General features: G+C 47.7%; 1 protein-coding gene across 4 annotated transcripts in view; it reads left to right on the forward strand.

Annotated features, from left to right (window-relative positions):
- WBP2NL (WBP2 N-terminal like) overlaps positions 1-6,986 on the forward strand; it is a 56,577-nt gene that overhangs the window by 35,679 nt on the left and 13,912 nt on the right. The window contains exon 5 of one of the 4 annotated variants that reach the window (XR_006680368.1): positions 4,600-4,713. The exons of 2 other annotated variants lie outside the window; for them this stretch is intronic. The gene's annotated coding sequence lies outside the window, so the exon portion shown is untranslated. Of the gene's footprint in view, positions 1-4,599; positions 4,714-6,986 lie in introns of those variants that run through there. One more of the 4 variants, XM_045293437.1, reaches the window with a different exon arrangement.

Raw genomic sequence — 6,986 nt, forward strand, 5'->3', positions numbered from 1 at the left:
GAACCAGAAGAATGGGAGTATTATATGGAGAATTAATAGGGACCAAAATATTGTGTCTTAACAGACAATTGATGATAGGCTGAGTCCAAAAAGGGCCTCTTTAGATAAGGGAAACTGCGGGCGCGACGGAAAACTGTCAGTTTTTTAAAGGCAGATTTTAATCAGTGTATGATGGAGGGCTATTACAGTTGTGGATATATCCCATACCTGAGGGTTTACTTCAGATAGAAAAGCTGGCAGAGAGGTAGGAGGAGCAGCTGGCTCCAGGGTGGCTATAGCGGCAAAAAGGAGATGGGCAGCGTGCAGCTGCTGAGGTATTAGGGAAATGGAGGCCTTAAGGCATAGTAAAATGTCATGTCCGAGCAACAGAACAGGACATGAAGGGATTGTTAGGAATGAATGGGAGAAAGGGTATTAGTTTAACACACAAGGCAAAAGGGGTTTTGTTGGGTGTTGAGGAGGAGCCATCAATCCCCATTACAGTGATCGTGGAAGGAAGACTACGCCCAGCATATGAAGGAAGGATGGAGTAGGTAGCCCCCTGGTCCAATAAAAAAGAGGTGGACTTACCCGCTACCTGGATGGTGACTCTGGGCTCGGCTAGGGTTATTGGGGTATCCTAGTGCAGGCATCTTCGGTCTTCTTCAGCAAGCCCCAGAAGCTCACCAGCCAGGAAGGACTGTGCTGAGGCTCCGGCTGACCCCGGCTGTTGAGGCAGTCGGGGGAAGCCCGCAAGCAGACAGTCAGACTTCCAATGCCCTGTCTGGCGGCACACCGGGCATAGCTTGGCGGGGGGTTGGGAGTTTGGGAATTGGTGGGCCCAATGTTCATCCTTACCGCACTTAAAACAAGCCCCCGGAGGGGCTGCATCCCGTTTGGTGTGAGGACCTCTCGGCCCCTCCCCTGCTGGCCTCAGGGCAGCTACCAGAGCCTGGGTTTGCAGGGCCACCTTCTGCAGTAACCTGGACTGTCGGGCTGATTCTGCCATTTCCTCCCTGGTGTTAAACACTTTAAAGGCCGCTTTTACCAGGTCCTATAATGGGGTTTGTGGTCCCTCCTCTGCCTTTCTAAATTTTTTTCTTATATCTGGAGCTGACTGAGACATAAAGTGGGAGGCCAAGACAGCCGCCCCAGCAGGGGTCTTGGGGTACAGTTTTGTAAACTGGGTGAGGGCTTCCTGGAGGCGGTTTAGAAAAAGGGCAGAATTTTCATCCTTCCACTGTGTTACCTCTTTAAGTTTTTCAAAATTGACTACCTTGTTAGACGCCGTTTCCATCCCTTGTAGTAGGCACCGTACTAGCAAGTCGTGGCAGTGGCTACCCCCTGCTCCAGGCTGATAATTCCACCCCAGGTCCTCGGCAGGAACGGCTGTCTGGCCCACCAGCACACTATTGTCTACCAGGTGGGTCTGATCCACATACTGCCTAGCTGCAAGGTAGAAAGACTCTGTCCTTTTCATCAGGCGTTAAGGTGGAGGCTAGGATAACGTACATATCATGCCAGGTAAGATCATATGTCTGAGCTAAATATCGAAACTCCTTCATATAATTACTAGAGTTAGCAGAGAATGAACCCAGGCGCTTTTCGATTTGGGACAGGTCTTGGAGAGAAAATGGAGCATGGACTCGTGCCACCCCCTCCGCCCCTGCTGGTTCCCTAAGAGGCAGGAGGTGGGAACGAGTCTGTGCTGACACAGGAGAGACGATAGGAGAAACAGAGAGAGATGGCGGGGGAGGAGGGATGGGGAGGGCCTGGGCATAAGGCAGCGGAGGCTGGGAAGGAGGAGAAGGATTAGGAATCGGTCGAGGCAGGAGCCCAAGAGTGTCTGGCTCTTCAGTAAGCACAGAGGACGGTGCTAGTGTATGGTTGGGAGAGTCGGGGTTATTTTCAAGTTTTGATTTCGCCACCATGCTCCTTTCAGTTGATTTAGCTAAAAGGACCTGTGAGGTGGAACACTGGACGCATAGGGACGGGTGGGTTCGGAGATTCCAGAAAGCCTGAACATACGGAACCTCCGACCATTTTCCTGAATGGCGGCAAAAATTGTCCAAGTCAGTGAGAATGCCAAAATCGAAAGTTCCCCCGGAGGGCCACCTAGATTGGTTGTCTAAGGGGTATTGAGGCCACTCGGTGGTACACAGAAAGACTAGCCTTTTTTTGCAGAGGCTTTGGGAAAATCCTAGTTTGGAGAAATTTAGGAGGAGACAGCCCAAGGGAGTCTTAGGATTCGTTTTGGTCTCGGTATTTCCCATGATGCCCTGACACCCCGTAGAGTTATCCCCCAAGACAAGGCGTACCCTGTGTTAGAGAAAAATCTAAACGGAGGAGGTCCCCTGCTAGTGAGACGTCTCCCTGGTCACAGGGTCCCAAACGGAAGTGGAAAGCCGTCCCTGGCATGGCCGCAACACAGGACAGGTAGGCTCGGATGGAGAGGTGGTGGGGCAGGACTTACCAGAGTCCAAAACTGATCCTGCCGTTCTTGACTGCCGAGGTTCAGTTGTAGAAGAGTCCCTGGGGGGGGCTAGCCCCTCACCACTGAGGGGGTCCTTACCCGAGTTTTGGCACCAATGTAAGGTCGTCAAGAGGTGCCAGAGACCAAAATCAGTCAAATTAAAACAAACAGACTTTATTAGGGAGAAAAAACCCAGCCTGGGCGAAGTCCCACAGTCCACAATGTCCGGGCTCGGGGAGTCGCACTGCAGGCTACAGGGATGATGCTTATATACGGACAGGTATGTCCGGGTTTCTGGAATGTAAGGTGTCTTCCTGGTTCCGGGTGTATTCGTGCTGGGTGCAGAGCAGCGGGCTGAGAACAAAGCAGGCACTGAGCCAAACGGGCCCTGCCGGTGCCGGGTGCAGAGCAGCGGGCTGAGAACAAAGCAGGCACTGAGCCAAACGGGCTGTGCCGGGTGCAGAGTGGAGGGTCGAAGCAAAGCGGGTGCTGAGCCAAATGGGCCGTGCCGGTGCCGGTGCCGGGTGCAGAGCTGCAGGCCGAGAACAAAGCGGGCACTGACCCAAACAGGCAGTGAACAAAATGGGCTGTGAGCAAAACAGGCCGTGAATAAAAGAAAGAAAAATAACCTTGCCAAGCTGCTTTACATTAGCCAGCTCTGGTCAGCTCCGTAGGCGTGTGTGGGAGATTCAAGGTCACACCGCTCCTCTATCTGTCTCCAGGCAGGTCCGCCCACATGCAGCCACCTACGAGTACCGGGCATGAAGACTATTACCCATGCTACACCGTGCTTCAAGACAAAATTTCATTTGTAATTAGAAATATTTCACAATATATAATTAGAAGAATTCACAATATATATTGTGAAATAAATAGTTCACCATATATAGTTACATATTGTTTTGTGATTAATCACTATGCTTTAATTATGTTCAATTTGTAACAATGAAAATACATCCTGCATATCAGATATTTACATGATGATTCCTAACAGTAGCAAAATTACAGTTATGAAGTAGCAACGAAAATAATTTTATGGTGTGGGGGGGGGCGGTGACCACCACATGAGAAACTGTATGGAAGGGTCTAGGCATTAGGAAGGTTGAGAACCACTGCTTTACAGGATCATATCATCTGCAAATAGAAATAATTTTACTTCTTATTTTCCCATCTAGATACCTTTCAGTTCTTTTTCTTGTCTTATTTCTCTGGCTAGTACTTGTGATACAATACTGCATGAAAATGGTGAGGGCAGGCAGTCTTGCCTTGTTCCTGAGTCTGTCCGGGACACCATTCCCAGAAGTTAGCATTTCCCTGGATGGGGTGCTGGATTCTTGATGTGGCAATTGCTTGTTTCTATTTTAAGCTTACCTTAGTTTTCCGGAAGCATGTGTGGTAACTGTCTCTTCTTTTCCGTGGAAGGTCACGTGGCCACACACTGGACTCCGTTTGTTTTCAAAGCACACTCGGCAACAGCAAGGCCACATGCTCACGTGCTCACCAGTGAGAAGAAAGCCGCGTTGATACCCAGGGCTCTCCCTCAATCTCTCAGCCTCTAACCCTTTCCCACCTCTTTTTCCTGTCCTCTTCCCTATCCTACGGTTCAGGAAGTCTTTCCCCCCTAGATTGCTTGCTTGAGGGTATGAGTATAGTAATCACTGTAATGCTTGGACCCCTGGAGTCATTAATAACTCCTCACAACCATCTTGCATGGTCATCATTTTATTTCCAGTTTGAGGAGGAGGATGCTTCCATGAGCCGCCCAAGGTCAGGCAGCTCATATGGGGTGGCACTTTCAGAACCAAGTCTGTCCAATGACCAAGTCCGTGCTCTCCCTTTGTCCTCCACTGCCCTTCCAGTGCCCTCTAATGGGTGCATCTTGCCAACGCGACAGAATCTCCATTTGGAAATGTTCTCAGAATACCTGTATGGCAGGTGCGTACAGCCAAATGAGCTGTGTAGTCTCTGGCTTCGAGGAGCATGCAGGTCAGAATAAGGGCTGTGTATATTCTTATCTCAAAGGGGAGCATTTCTGGGCACACATGTAAGATGGAGGTTAATACCTGGTTAATTAATGGATTGGATGCTGCTATAAATCTGACTGGGAAAAAAATAAAAAAGAATTTCTATTTTGCTTGACTTCTCAGCTGCCAGAGGAATTCCATTGGGAATTGTAAATTATTGGCAGGATGGACCCGTCCTGTATGTGGTAGTTCCTAGACAGACGAACGCACCACGTACCCAAGAGAGCCCTAGCCCAGGTAAGGTGTGGGGGAGATTCTTTCTGGGAGACGGCAGCATTTTCCAGGGGACCAAAGATGTCTTCAGTGCCAACTTGGCTATGACAGACACAGCAGGGATCGAGGGCATCAGAAAATGGTCACGTCTAGGGCTTCATTTCCTGTCTGAAACCCGTTGGCCAGCCATCAAGTAACTGGGCCTTTATTTCTAGCATTCTTTTGATTATTATAAACAAGCATGGGACATATCAACCAATTGAAGCAAGAGTAGAAAACCCATGCTCCTATCTGCTTCCCCTTCCTGGTTCACACAAGCCTGGCCGTCATGCCTTGGTCACATCTGTCAACCTGACTGAGAACGTCAGCCCTGGGCTTCATGCCCCATATCTGTTAACTATTGTTCCTATCTAGTGCTGATAAGTAAGGCTCTTGGGAGGTTCTGATCAGTGATTATCCAGTGTGGTTTTCTGCCTTTCGTGGGCCTCCAGGAGTCTCCCAGCAGGCTTCCAAGAGACTCCCAAATGCTGGTCCATTCTCGGGTTCTCACTAGAGCATCCTGGCGTGTTCAAGGGCTTTTAGTTTTGTTTACAACTAAAGGCTACTTATTCATATTCTTAACTGTTATCTTGGTTTTTAAGAGTTATTAACATCAAGTGTTTATTAATCATCAAAAAGGAAATGTTGAAGGATTTTCAGTTCATTTAAAATTTTTGAGATCAGTGGCCATTCACCTACAATTGTAAGAAATGATACAGAGAGAGTCCTTATAGCGTTTATCTAGTTCCTCTTAAGGCAACATCTGTTCAACTGTAGTCCAGTATCACAAGCAGGATACTGACATGGATACTGAGCAAACTGACCGAAGTGATGCCGTTTTGTTGAATGACATGCCTTTGTCCCCGCATCATGGAAAGTCCCGCTAGTGATTGGATTTAGAATGGACTCTTATGTTCCCGAGATCAGGACATTGTAATTAATCTCATTAGTTTTCAATATTGTTCCTTTCGATGTTGTAATCCGAATATTGTGATTAATTTTGTTATTCTTTAATATTGTTTCTTTTTGATGTTACAATCATTCCTGTACCGCGAAATGCTCACTCACTCTAAAGAATGATAGCATTAATTTTGCTTTCTACTTTTGTCATGCCTGCTCACTCTATAGAAAGTTCCTGCTTGTAAAAGCTGGCTAATATCGCCACTTGGGACTGCAGTCTAAAGAATTGCTTTTAGATTCTTGCAGTCTGTTTACAACCAAATAAAAGACTCTTCTAAATTTCAAGGCATTATAGTGGCTGTCATTGATTTGAACCCGCAACAGTACACTTAAATACACTTAAATACGCTTGCTTCACCCAAGATTCGCTCCTGTTGCCTTTTGATAGCCATAGCTACTCCCCTCCTGCACCCTCTCCTTAACTCATGGCAACCACTAAACCTCTTTATTTCTGTATTTCTGACGTTTCAAGAGTGGTAGGTCAATGTCATCCTGCAGTCCATAACCTTTGGGGATAGGCCTCTTTTGCACTTGGCAAAATTTCCTGGAGATTCATCCAGGTTGTTTCTTGTATCGATAGTTTGTTCTTCTCTAGTATTGAGTAGGAGGTAGCATCTGTTTTGATCTCCAGCCAATGCACAGCTGTTGTTGGAGGCGTGCATGTGATTGTGGTACTGTCGACTAGATGGAACTACTTCCAAAGCAGCCGAGGAAAAACCCTGTGGGTCACAATGGGACATTGCTTGGCAACAAATTATGGGGCAGCAGGTCATTCTGTTGTGTGTGGGATCACCACGGGTTGGGGTCCACTCAAGGGTAGCTGGAAACAGAGCATGCATTTTGTATGGACTTACCACAATTTCTTTAAAGCCATTCAGCACTGGAACAATATCCGGGTTGTGTTGCAGTGCAAAGGCGACAAGTCTGTTGAAAGTGAAAGCACAGAGTTTGATGAATGGCAAAAGGTGTTTTGCAAATCAGAGAAGCAGAGTCAAGACACTCTTTGTGGAAGTGCTTTAAGACGGCGCAGTGTTAGCTCCCCACCATCGAGTCCATTCTGACTCACAGGGACCCTATAGGACAGAGTACAACTGCCTCCGTGGGTTTCCAAGGCTGTAAATCTTCATCAAAGCAAAAGACCTCCCAAGGAGCACCCGGTGGGTTTGAACTACCAACTATGCGGTTAGCAGTCCAACCTGACAGAGCCACCAAGACCCCTGATTAGTCTAGGTACTTTAGAGAAGCAAATGTCCGCGTGGGTTCTAACTCCACTCCTGGTACCATAATGTGTTAGTCTG

This window comes from Echinops telfairi, unplaced genomic scaffold (assembly GCF_000313985.2).
Source record: "Echinops telfairi isolate 266 unplaced genomic scaffold, ASM31398v2 ScPeMD7_2;HRSCAF=8, whole genome shotgun sequence".
Lineage (NCBI taxonomy): Eukaryota > Metazoa > Chordata > Mammalia > Afrosoricida > Tenrecidae > Echinops > Echinops telfairi.